Consider the following 14,644-nt stretch of genomic DNA (forward strand, 5'->3'; position numbering starts at 1 on the left):
ATTTATAAGTAGGTATGTCTCACAGCACGCTACTGATAGTGTTCATGCTATTTCCTATATTAGCCTGCAAAGTGCAAGAAAATGGAACATTAAAGTGGCAGCAATAAATATCATGTAAGCTTCCAGCCCGCTCCGCTCTTGACAATTAATGACTCCTAGCTAACTGCTGCAAAAAGTCCACCGGAAAATGCTTGTTTGGATTCTAACCTAAAATTATTGACACGTAATTCTTTTATAAAACGGGTCATCCTAAATCAATACTTTTTTTTTAAAGTTTATTATGTGTATTATGTTCTACCGAGTTTTTTTGTGATACGGACAACAAAGTACGAACTACTAAACGGCATTAGTATTGGGGACCTTTCTCTTTTACTCTCATTAAGACTTAATTAGAGTGAAAAGGGAAAATGCCCGCAATTGACGACATTTGATTTTCGCGGTTATAGCCCTGACTTATAAGTAAACTACTTAAGACATCACCTCGCTGTCTGTCTGTTTGTCTGTTAGAGGCACATTTTAGCGGAGGCAAAGATATTTTTTTCTCGGACTATAAACGACCTCGACAGAAATGGGTGCCTTTTATCCCTTGGTTAACAATCTACTATATCATTATCATAGCAGAAAACTCTGTTTTTGTCAATGATTTGCTAGGCTGCCCCCCTACGCCCTGTAAACACCATAATTCGCACCACGTAATAGACAAGCTTTATATTAAAAACGTATCGCGCTGGGCGGCAGACAGATGCGCCGAATGTCTGTTAACGCCGTTTTTGCTGATATTTCCACTGTCAGGAGAGTGCGGGAGACTAGAATTTACTGCCCATCCAGTGTAATGTGCACCGAAAAAAATAGCCGAACTCATTGAATAATTGAAAAACTAATTGAACTTAAATAATAAAGAAATACATATTGATCAATATCCTAAAACCGACTTAGTTGTTAAACACATTGTTCGCAAGTCCTAATTTTCGTGTAAATAGTAACTGTTATGCAACCATTTCTTTCAGTATGATGTAGATGACATCGGCTGCTTATAGTGTGAGAGGTATCTGCTTCAAACCAAATTTCACAGTTCTGGGAAAAGTGTTCATGCTTTGGCAAAAACAAGCAAGTTTCAAACAATTGCTAGGTTTTGAGACAGTTACCTACCTAAGGTACCTACCTAATTTACTAATACATTGTTTATTAATAAGTAGATTCCGTATTAAATTATTTTATTTTGTGAGTACTCATAAGTCACTAACAAAACCTATAAAATAGCGATAATTTCCATTATTCTTATTTAGATAGAACATTACAAGGTTTTGGCAACAAAAAAACATTTTTGGTACAAGTTTTTATCGCTGACTGTTCTTTTCTTTACACAGGCAATTAATACTCGTCGAGACAATTAAAAAAAAACCCAAACACAATTAGGTTGCGTTGTTTTATCACAAAGTTCCCATGGCCACCTCCTGTCTCCATCATCAGATCCGCTGGATGGTACCATATTATTGCATTGTCACCCGACTTACATATGTATGTATGCAAAATTTCAGCTCGATCGGACACCGGAAAGTGAGTTAAATTCAGCTTCTAAGATTTGACCCACACAAACATACATACATACTCTCAAGGCAAGATAAATAAAAGCTTTCGATGACTGATCAATAAGACGTAAGACATATATACCAAGTCAAGCTAGAAGTGCTAATTTAGACTTATAAAACTTGAATAAAATTCATACCAACTCTTCCTAGGTACCTTACCTACCTAAGATTTATGCGTAATATAAAAATTATAAGTTTATCAAATTAACAATAAACAGAGAGGCCTAAAACTTGTATAAAAATAAAAATAAAATATCTAAAATATGTGCCTTAATTTTGCCACCCAACCCCCACTTCGTTTTTTTATCATGTAAATAATACTTAAGTTTAATGCATATCCTAAATTGAATAAATAAACGCCTATAATTCAATTAATAGTGAAATGAATGCTAGTAACATACTAAAGGCAAATTAAGTGTACGTATTTTAAGCAAAAATACTATTTTTGCCAACCTTTATATTCTTTTAACTGAAATATTGATAACGGGGCTTGGTATACCCCATTTCATTTACCATGGCGGGATTCACTTCAGACGGTCGTCATAAGATGTAAACAGTAAGAGTAGTGACAGCAAAAGATACCCGGCAAACTTTTTTTACGGTGTCGTGTCTTGATCCTTTTGTGTTATGATTTGACCACACGCTGGCTTCGAGGAGCAGAGCTCGTAAAGCAATCGTTAAACAATAGATCAACATTATGGTTCCGCCATGGTAAATGAAATGGGGTATAATCGGAGAGCGTTCTGAAACTGGTTTACTGGGACAGTTAACTCGGCCAGTGAATGTAACTGCACCCCTGAACCCGGGCCAACTTTTGATATGAAGCTAACTGCCATATTGACTTTTATTACTGTAACGTGTTATTGCTGCCGATAGCAGCGAAATGCAGCTGAAACTGGGCCAAATATAAACAAACCTTTGCTAGTAATTCAGCTGAATAAATAAGTCAGGTACTGGTTATATATCGCTAGTAGCACTATTTAGCTTGGAAATATTTTACGTATAAAATAGTGTATTAAACGTTCTAACATATGCTACCTACACTATTAACAAACAGTATACGTACGTATATTTAAAATATAATGATTATTTGTAAAAGCGCCCCCAAGAACTGCTTGGTTTTTTGGCGTCTTCGTTTACGGAGATGACATCAGTACCCCTAGTGTAAATTTATTCGTTAGCGAAACGTGACGTACGCGTTGGCGTTAAGTCTCATTTTGTATGGGATTTTGAGTTTCCAAAACGTCCCGCTTGGCGTACTGTTTCTAAATCCCATACACAATCAGACTTAACGCAAACGAATACGTCATGTCACGCTTTCGAACAAATTTACACTAGGGGTTCTAGCTACTTTTGTTTTTTGAGTTTTCACGCACTCGAAGGAAACTCTTATGGTTTTGTATGCCATTTTTCTATTTATTTATTTAGTGTAGAAATAAATCTAAATGTATGCCTTTCACGCTGGGCTTAGTATCAAATTATTTAGTCAGAATATGCCTCTAGGGCACATCACGAAGCATTTCGCAGTTGTGCATGATAATTTAACGACCGCAGTAAAATTTACGTCCAATTATAGACATAATTTACTTTTTACGTCAGCGACAGTAAGCTGCGCGATAAATAAACCAAGCGATTACGAGATTTTACGATTATTGAAACTTTTCATTGTTTATCGCTATATACACGGTATGTTTGCCACGTTTAGCCATACTTTGTAAGGTTAGACAACTTATAAATACTAGGTAAATTGATAAACCTTGATATTCACGTAAAAACAATTTAATTTCAAATCCATGACACATTACCTGATTGACCAGAATATACACAAGAGCCAATTACTTATTAGTAACGATATAGAAATTCATATCATAGTAAAAATAGTTCAGTATGACTTATACATATTCAATTATTCACCTTGTAGTACATCGCAAAAAGTTGAAAAATCCCGATGGGAAATGAAAATGAAAAAATAACTTAAACTCAATTTGTTCATTAAATCTCAGATCATTTACTGAGGTGTGCCAATAAAGAGTATTCTATCTATCTAATTTTAATGAATTATTATTATTAGTATTTACCTAGACATTTTAAAAATTTTGCGAAAATAAAATTACTCTGTATATTCGGATGTAAGACCCCAACAACCCGTAATATGATGAAGAAATAGAAGAATTACACGTAATTGGCCCTATCAATACTTAGTACTTACAAGTAAATAGTAGCATGTACATAAGAACCCAAGCTTTTAAAATAAGAAGATAAACTACACATTTAACAGCAACAAACTCACAAGTGGTCGACGATTAAACGATATTTATTTTTTTACAGTCAATACGTTTAAAATCGTGCTCATTTTATTCAGTCACACATTGTCCACCTAAGTATAATAACAAAGATCACAGCGTACTGGACACATCCCGGTTTAAACATTAATCCATTAAATCTACACCACCTGCAAACCACCTAAACTGTTTAGTCAATATAAAGTGTCAAATACAACAGTCAGTACCGTCCCGTGCATATGCGCTCAGATTGTGCATTCCCGTAGCTTAAAGAGTTAAACGATCAGATACACCACCAATATTTCCCATTTCCAGAGACAGACAGAGACGATTTCGTTGTACTTTCTCGTTTTGTTTTTTTTTTCCTGTGTTTGTGCAAAATAACTTCGAGATCTATTTTCATGTTCCATTTCGAAATTTTTAAGTCTATATTAATAATTTCAATATTATTAAAATTACGGGATAATAATTTTTTGCATTTGTATAAGCTATGATACATAATTAAAAAAATTATGTTGCAATATGAATAAAAGTGACAATAGAACTATCAGGCATCCCTAATAAATATCATCAGCTTATTGTTAGCATAGGTAACCGACTGGAATCACTTAAGTTCAATGCCCCCGGGTGACAATTATACGAGGGGCTCGTCCCTAAGCTAGCCTCTCCAGATTCCAGCCTTAATGCATCGCCAATGTAAAATAAGCCCCCGTCGATACGCGTTGTACCTAGGATCGCGTATAATGGCAAATAATCTTGCATCTCGGGAAAATGTCATCGAGAGCCGGAAAAAACTTGTGTCTGAAATTGAGACTTCCCTAAAATAAGTCTCTGAATGGGGTCGACTTAACTTAGTCCGTTAAAACGGACCCTACATAGATACAAGTTTGTGCGTTTACCGCTAAAAAGTTAGAGTTTGTCGTGTCACCTCGTTTTGAGAGCACTCCCCTGACTGCCACAGCCGGTATCGGAATTCTTGGCGTCGACATCTCGAGTGAAGTCGAGTACCGCGGCCATTTAGAGAGTACGGCCAAATTAGCCTCCAAAAAGCTCGGTGTGCTCAACAGATCGAAACAGTATTTAACACCGGCCCACCGCCTACAGCTTTATAAGGCGCAGGTGTGCCTACATATGGAATACTTTTCTCATCTATGGGCAGGGGCACCCCAGTACCAGCTTCTCCCTCTGGACCACATCCAACGAAGAACGACTCGAATTGTCGACTGCCGGCGTATTTCGGATCGGCTTGACTCCTTGGCGCTGCGTAGAAATGTGGCCTCGCTCTGCATTTTATATCGCATGTATAACGGGGAGTGCTCCGAGGAATTGTTCGGATTAATCCCTGCCGCTTCTTTTCGCCATCGCCCTACGCGACTACATTTCCATCCTCACCACTTAGATGGTTGGCAGTCCCCAACTGTGCGTTTCTCCAGGAACTTTCTGCCTCGCACAGCCAAACTGGAATGAACTGTCGCCTGCGGTATTTCCGGATCAATACGACCTTCAAACCTTCAAGAAAAGAGCGTACTCCCATCTTAAAGGCCGGCAACGCACTAACAACCCCTCTGGTGTTGCAGGTGTCCATGGCCGGCGGTAATCGCTTACCATCAGGCCGGATCACCGTCTGCTCGTTTGCCTCCTCTATCATAAAAAAAAGTGTGGTTCTTGTGTGGTCGTGTACGAGGTGTTCAAAATCGCTTGGTGTCCACGCTCCCATAAGAAACTTAGGTACTAGAAAATATAGACTTCATGTACAGTCTACCAATTAATTTCTAGGCACTACACAGGGTGTTTATTCAGGTACCTGCAATAATTTACGGAGTGAATATATAGGTCATACTGAGCAACTTTTACTATGGGACTAACCCTGAAATCACCCTACTGTATTTCGGAAAACGGGCGAAAATTCTAATTCTAATGTACGGTGTAAATTCCTATAGAAACCTAAATTCAACGAAAATCTACCAACGTTAAAAGTAAAAAAAATCTAATAAAAAAGCGTTGTACGTAATTGCTTGGCAGTTTGGTAGTACCGATGTTGCTGTTCGAAACGGACTATAGAACGCGCCTGTCGAATTTACGGACGTTAAATAACGCTTTAAAACGCATTTATTCCTCGAAATTTAAAATTGGAAAACATTTTAGTTATTTGCACTTTAAAATGGAAATGCAAGCTAGAGCGCTCCGTATTCTAGCGCTAATGAGAGCAGTTTCAGAACATAGATTACGGTTTTACAAACATGCTTTATTTGTACAAGTACCTACTGTAAATCTCGTTGGCTTAAAATACGGAAATGAAAATGAAAATTTACTTTTCATGCCGAAATATTAATGTCGCTCGTATCGCACCATTTAATAATATTTTTTACCCTGGCCTATCCGGATTTTTATAAGGAAGGTACAGTCGAGTTTACAAACATCTTTACAATCCAACGTTCCAAAATATATTTACACTACCCTATTGTCAGAGTTTAACTAAGTGTTAACAGAGAAGATCAATTTAAAACATGCATGCATTTATGACAGGTTTTTACTAAAGTTTAGTTTTTTCTGAGGAACTTTAAATAAAAAATCTCGCAAAATCACAAAATGATGTTTAAATGTGCGCAATTTTATGTATCTACGTACATACTTTTCATGCTTTCCCGTTTGCTTTACTTAATGCAGTATTTTATTTTCTCTAAAAGCATATTAATGCTTTTGAACGTTATAAATATTGTTAAATATCCGGGTGGTCCGGACGCAGGAATCGTGAATAATGCCGGAGATGAATTACTGGAACCTGGAACTGGAATAAAGCCAGGACATTAAAAGAATTCACGCTAAATTAATCTCAGATCGCACGTACTTAAGTGCGGGTTAAAGCACTAAATGGCTATCTAGCCAGTGAAAAACTAACTCTAAATTTCTTTATTTCGGACAAACATCCAACAACATCATCAAGAACTCATCCATCGAGTATTAGTAAACAACCAAACTATACATACGGTACTAAAGTATAGTACCTATATACTTTTTTTTTTTTGATAAATAAATAAATAAATATTATAGGACATTATTATACAAATTGACTAAGTCCCACAGTAAGCTCAATAAGGCTTGTATTGAGGGTACTTAGACAACGATATATATAATATATAAATACTTACATTATCAATTGAGCTAAACTTTTAATTTGCTGCTGTGAATAATTGTCAGCAACCATTAGAATGTCTTTGCACGATTAAGTAATGAAACAATATTTTTTCGCATTAATGCCGTAATGATTCTGGTAAGGATTGTAAGGAAAAAGTGCGGTAAAAAGAGTCAAAAGTTTTGCTGTTCCTGACCTACATTGCGTAAAGGTTAGAGACCTATATGAAGAACGGATCCAATCCAATGTTTTTAGATTCTTAAGTCCATCTAGTTTGTTAGGTCCTTCATACGCTGCTTACTATAGAAATAAATAAAAACTTTGCTAAGATAAAAAAAAACGATGTATCGAATATGTTGCTATTATCTCGCGCGCTAGTGTATCACGATGTGTTTGCATGCGAGTGCGATACCATAGATTAGTGATACGATCTTGTCGGATGGATGGATTCATAAATTGATACTGCACCCGCGGTTTACGACGTGTATGCCAGACTGCATATATGTATTGATAGTTTATAGATTTAATTTTACATATGGCGGCGCGTATGTTCGTACGGGTACGGGTACTATACTCATCTCAAAAAAAAATTCTACATAAAGCATACTTTAATGCAACATAAAAGTGCTTTTTTTTTAAACAATTAAGAATGAAAGTTGAGTAAAAGTTTGTGGTCTTAGTGTTTTCTTAGGCTGTCAATGTGTGAAAGTCTAGAAAGACAAGTCGCCTGCAATATAGGCATTATCATGCATTTATATGCATATGGACGTTATGAATGTGCATTTTTTTTTAGAAAGAATAATTAACATTATGTATTGTTTTACATTTGACGACATGTTTGGCCTAGTGGGTACCCTGCCTATGAAACCGATGGTCCCGGGAATCCTGGAAAGGGCATTTATTCGTGTGATGAGCACGGATATTTGTTCCTGAGTCATATGCTCACTATGTATAAATACATAATTGTAAGTGTCTGTCTGTCATAATTGTTATATCGTTGTCTCAGTGCCCTCAATTCAAGCCTTATTGAGTTTACTGTGGGACTTAGTCAATTTGTGTAATAATTTAATGTCCTATATTATTTGTTTATTTAATTTTAATATTTATTTATTATTTAATTTGTAAGCCACTAAATTGCACGGTCACTTTATGATTAAATTGATTAATAATGTACCCATGCAATTTTGCAGCTCGTTCTACGTATGAAACAGTATGTGGGTTCCGTAACGAGCGATTTTTCCATTTTCTAATTCCAGCAACACTGCTGTTTTAAATTGGGCCACGTAAAGAGCGGTTACTGCTCATATCGCGTCAAAACGTAAGCCTCCCGCGGGACGCCGTTACCAGTTTAATATTGGCACCATAGGGCTGAGCTGGATCGACGATTGCAGTGTTATCGATAAAAAGTAACTTTATTTATACTTTGATGCTAATGCAAAGACTGCCATGCCTAGAAAATAGGCGTCTTTCCGGTGGACATTGTTTATATTATTATATAAAAGTTAAAGATTTAGGTAACTACGTATTTAATTGTACAGAAAGTTTGAACATGCCTATTAGGATTCGGCATGAAAATTAAGCTTTCATAACTTTGGCCCACACTAAATAAGTATTTGACCCATCCTATTAAATTTTTGTCGATATGGCTTGGATGCCGACTATTAACATGAATACCTACTTGAGTTTTTATTTATTTATGTCGAATTTAAACTACTGTGAGTCATATTAACATTAAACTGTAAAATTATAGTAACGTAAGACTTGATATTTGACAGTTATAAATTTAGTAGTATAACACTTTATTGTACAAAAAGAAACATAAAACAGAAATTGACCCTTTATTAAATACACCATGAACAAATATCAGTCAAAAAAATCTTTATATCGATAAATCTCATTCTTACCCGACCCTAGTCCTGAAACAGTATTTATTGAGCCGAGTACAGAGTAGAAAATATTGACAGCAACGCCACTTTATTACACGTACGCATTAACTTCAGCCGTAAGCGGCTGTTATGAAATATTGGAAACTTTACGTCTAACTGCTCCCAACATTTGACGTTCAACCTTTATGATGTCTCACGCTAGAAAGGTTCGGGTCAGGTCCGAGGCGTCCGGGTCCTCGTTTTCTTTGACGGGTGATCATTGATCACGTGATGCTTTCTATAGAAAACGAAGTGTCGGACGCCCCGGCCCGGACCCGGACCCTTCTAGCGCGAGTCGTCTTTTATCCATCCGAATACTCTCGGTTTATCTTTTAGATAAACAGCATGAGTAGGTAAATAAGTATAAGACAATCACACAGTAATGAGCATTTAGTATGCCAATGTATTAAGAGCCAATTTGCCAAGATCCCTTAGGCGAAGTTTAATTGGCGCTGTTAAATTCGAGCGCTCTGTGTTTACATTAAGGTGCATATTCAACTGAATAGGCAGGCTATTCGATTCAGAGCTTTAATAAGATCTTTGAGGTTATGTTTGTCTAAAACTGAATTAACCATTATAAAGATTAGAGCGGCGTATTACGAGCTTTTGAAAACACAAGGGCGAAAATACATAGAATGTATTTTTCTCCGTCATTTTAGCTACTTATCATCTCAAGTCTAGAACTATGTTAGTTCTTCCAGGATCCATACCATCGACTGACTGCTCTCATCCTAGAGCCAAATAACTATCCTAATCCAATTACTAATTTTCATGACGGAGACTGTTATCTGATCTTGGAGGATAACTAGTTTTATAAGTATTTCAAATAACCAGAATCAATGCATTAGCGTCTCAGAACACGGAATCGCGAAAGCACGCCAGTGCATCACGTGCTTATCTGATTGCAGATTAGCCCATGGAAATGTTTTAGTGCCTCATAATCCTAACCGTTTCTTTACCTATTAGTAAAGCTAATCATCATTGGCGAAGATGATGTCTTGGTAACCGATTCATTGCAATGTGCAAATAAAATTAAAAACACTTCCTAAGCTGGCTTTACAAAACAATACGTGACTGACAAGTACGCCCATATTTTGTACAAGAATATTTCCCGACTGATAAGCTAGTAACGCAACCGTGCCGTGTCGTCGTTGAGTGGTGGAGTAGTGAAGTCTACTCCATCATGCAGTTTCTGGCCTTCCTTGATGGTATTCCGCCTCTGGTCCCTGTTCTCCTTGAGCTTCACCCAATCGCTATGCCTAATCGCTAAGTAGTTACCGATGTGTTTAATTTATCACCAAACGGCAACTACCCGTAATGAGATAGCCATGCAGTGGTATTAGGGAAAGGCATTCGAGCATAACTGATGTGTTGAACTGCTCGTAAATAAATTATCTCGGCCGTAATCTGGATTAATGGCGCATTATATTACGGCCAAATTGTACTTGTATATGATGCTTGCGCCAGTCTGCTGAACATTGTGATAGGTAAGGCTGTTGATTATCTCCTATGCCAAAATATAATAAACAATAAACTAGTAAACAATAAACTGGCTAAAAAAAATCCGTGGCCCTCTCTTAAAGCTTTCAGCTACATACCACATCTAAGCAGCAATTTTTTTATAATATTATTTCCACAGTTTGTAATAACAATTTGTTAAAACTTCGGAAAAAAGTTTTGCAAAATTCAAAAATCAAAAATTTATTCTGCAAGTAGGCCTCAAGGGCAAGGGCAAGGGCAAGTCAATACAACATTTATAGTAACATCATATAGTGACATGAAAAATACATAACAACATTTATAAATACAACAGCCAATACCTGGGTAAACATTACATTATAAAACTTAAAATAAATAATGACTACAAACTACAATACAATAGAGATGTATAGTCTCTATGGTTAAAACTACATTAAATCTGGAGATGTAAAAGGTCCCCAATGTCAGAGTACTAATACTAATTAGACTTGGAAGTGTAAAGTCTCTCCAAGTGTCTAAATAAAATTTATACTGAATAAATAAATCGCGTCTGGTCTGGACTGTTAAGCGAGCAGTCTCATAAACTAATGCTACAGAATACATAACTAGTATGTACCAAGTCAAGTATATTATACAATATGACAGAGACGTATAGTCTCCACGGTTAATACATTAAGTTTGGAGATGTATAAGGTCCCCACGGTCTGAGAAAGATTATAATACACAAAAATAATGACATTAATAAGATTTGGAGGTGTAAAGGTTCTCCAAATGTCAAAGAATAAAAAATTGTATGAAATACATGTTTCACGTCAAGAGACTGTTAAGCTAACAATCTTAAAACTAGTTCTACAGAATACATAACTACTATGTATCTAATAAGTCAATGTCATCATCAAAATAACTAAAACATAACAAACATTAATACATAAGGTTGAACAGCTAGAAACAACAGCGCCATATTATAGCTTTTGAGACTGGAACAAATTAGTTATGTCCTCTACGTATTTGCGAAATTATGATAAAACAATGATAAAATATGAAACGATTTTACAAGTTGTAAAGGGAATATACACCGAGGAATAAAAAACCTCTTCCGTTACTATGCGGATGCCGGACAATGAAAGCAGTCTAGTCGGTGGTTTAATCAATATCCCTTTCAATAGGCGGATGGAGGGCCCCATAACCAGAGCAGTCTTTCATGAACATGATCTTGGTAGCTATTCAGATAGCTATATATTATAGTAATTGACTAAGGTAAGACATACTCACTTAAAGACGCAAAATCAATGGTCAATGTCTATAAATATATTTATAAATATGTGTTAAACTTTTAGTACTCGTACCTGATAAAAATGAGATTGTTTTATATAAAAGAGCGTAAGGTAACGGAAGAAGCCAACCGCCTTGGAGTCGCATCTGCTAACTTATTAAGGAGAAAATAAACAATGCGCGTCACGGAGTCCTTCACAGCGCATAAAAGATAACAAATTTAAATAAAAATTCACGTTCATCCCGTTTTTGTGGAATATTTCATTAAAATACGCAATGACAGGGGAATGAAAGATTTTTTTTTCAGCCGTTTTTAGTACATGTGACGCCGAAGCGAAAATGGCACGGTCCAAAATGGCGGGTGAAAGATCAATATGACCTACCAAAAGGTGAGGCTATCCCGCTCGCACTCTCACGTTTTGCGTGTCTTTCTCGCTCTGGCGCGACGACGCGTCACAGTTTCGATATGTCGCATGACGACACAGATTTTAGTTGCAAATTTTCACTGGGCCCTGTACATTCGCAAAACTTTAGAGTTCTCGGTTGGATTTTCTGTTTGCAAAGCGATTAGCGATTTGCGGTGGATGTCATTTCCTTGGGTCTAGAGATAATGCTTGATTATGAAAATTTCGGGGTTTAAAATTATTTAACGTTGTGCAAATACGACGTGTTATTGGGTCTGTTAATTATTTCACTGTCTGAGGCTTTCTTATATCTTATGGGAATTAAATATACAAACACGAAAGTGAAACCAATGTTGATATAATTACAAGAAAAATGGTATAACCATTTCTTTGTACCCTAAAAAAAGTGCGTTTATAAATAAACTGTTATAGCTTTTTAAGCCATTTTATGATCCTGTCTTTGCCTTTGGAGCCATTATCATTCCTCCTAATTTTCCAACTGAAAAACCATGAACTCTTAATCACTTTCCGTTGATGAGATTTCTAGTTCAAATAGGCAATCTCCAAATGCGTCTGCTTGCAAATTTATGGTCGAAGGGTTGACATTTAAGGCGAATGACACTCATGTTAATTAAATTATGGATTATAAATTTACTTTAAGAATGAGTCGTGACTTGGTAACTTCATTTAAAAAATAAATTCGTGGGGGCAACTGAAGGACATACCGACTAGACGTTATTTAGTTCTCTTGTTTACCCTTGATGCTTTATAATTTGGAGTTATTTAACACCAGACTTCAGTGGGTTCTAGCGAAATGGTGAACTCAAACTAATTATGAAGCTATCTTCTGAGCAATGTCACGTTGTGCTCCCTAGGGTTACTAAAATATTTTCTGACAAAAACTTTGTATTGAGTTATTTTTAAGCTAAATTATCATAGAAAAACATTTACTATAATTAGGGGTCATATTTGCGAATTATTATCATTAGGTACCTACTAAAAGTGATACTTAAGTGGATGATATTTACTTAAAAGTGAATGATATTTACATATTTTCTTGTAGTTTCCCTTAATTAATATTTTTATTTCCATAAGGTTCTTATGTACCTACCCCTTTCCACTCCTAAACTTATGAACTAAACTTCGACCAGCGGTGGCAGCATGGTTCCATTTTTATCACTTGTCACCATGCCCGTCACTTTCGCGCTTACAGACTTGTTGGAACGTGACAGGAATGGTGACAAATGATAAAGAGTCGACCATCTTAACTCTACAGAATTCTTTAAACGATATGGACCGATTCGTTGATTCGGATCCGTGCCAATCATTTTATACGTTAACTAGACCAGCTAGTGCGTCTACTTAGTTACACTTAGATACTATACCTGGATAATTCTTTACTTGTCAATAATCTTGAACGGTCTCTCTTTCACGGTATCAGACTAGATATTTAGTTGATCGGCACTTTCATATGACTATAAATATGTATAAATAGAAGGAATTTGATCTAAACATGGCAACAAAGTTTGCGAAGTTGTCGATTAACTAAAGCTTAGCTGCACGCAAAGTTGGTTTCTTGAGTCTAGGCCAGTTATTATAAACCAGGATAGCTTTACCTCAAGATCAGTTAAAATTACGCGTAATTGAGAACCGCCCTTATATTGGTCCACAAGAGCTAAAATATGGCTCCCGCATGGAATGACAGCCTTGAATGAGTGGGTGCTGAGTATGATGGATCGTGTTTGACGTGACCAGCCAAGTGTGCTGAGATGCTGCTTTTTTATACATTTATTTGTCATCTTGTGTGCTATCTGAGAAAGTAATAGATCGGGTTTCATTCACGCGAAATGTTAAAAATATTCGTAATCTGTTATAGATAGGGAAAGAAGGTCATGTTTTATAAGGTTACTTTACTTGTGCTTCCATCTAAACTAAATAATAAATAAAAGTAGTGGATCTGTGAGTTGTAGACCTCGCGATTAAGATTCATAAGCTTAAAAAATGTAAAGATAAAAATATACTTTGTCGAGCCATTATCACAGCTAACTCACAATAGTCTTAAGTGCCATAAGTCCTATTGGCTAATTTCCACCATTTTGAACATTTTCAAAAACCAAACGACAGAAAAAATATTTCTAACTACCGAATCAGCTCACAAAATTTCACTAAAATCGGAAAATAAATGCGACCTGCAGAGAAGAACATCCGGACATACATAATAATTTTGCCCAAGCTTCGCTAACGCTCGGTCAATTATGAATTACATCCAGTTAAACTTGTCACTACCTACTCTCTAGTGATAGTCTACTTCGATTATCTCGGATTATCGAAATCGGATTATCTACTTTTGTCATATAGCAGACAGCCAGTTGTAGCGAATTGTCGTTTCCCGCGCAATATAGAAGTTCGCGCGAGTTGGAGTGTAAAATGTAAACGATTTGGCAAATTCTACTGCTTTTGAGAGAGTGTAAATCTTTTGTATGCTTATTGGCAGAAAATCTTTCCAATCTTCGAATAAAAGAGCTAAATCTATGTTGGCGCAACTTATATTTTTTGACAA

This window comes from Cydia pomonella, chromosome 3, assembly GCF_033807575.1.
Source record: "Cydia pomonella isolate Wapato2018A chromosome 3, ilCydPomo1, whole genome shotgun sequence".
In the NCBI taxonomy this organism is placed as follows: Eukaryota; Metazoa; Arthropoda; class Insecta; order Lepidoptera; family Tortricidae; genus Cydia; species Cydia pomonella.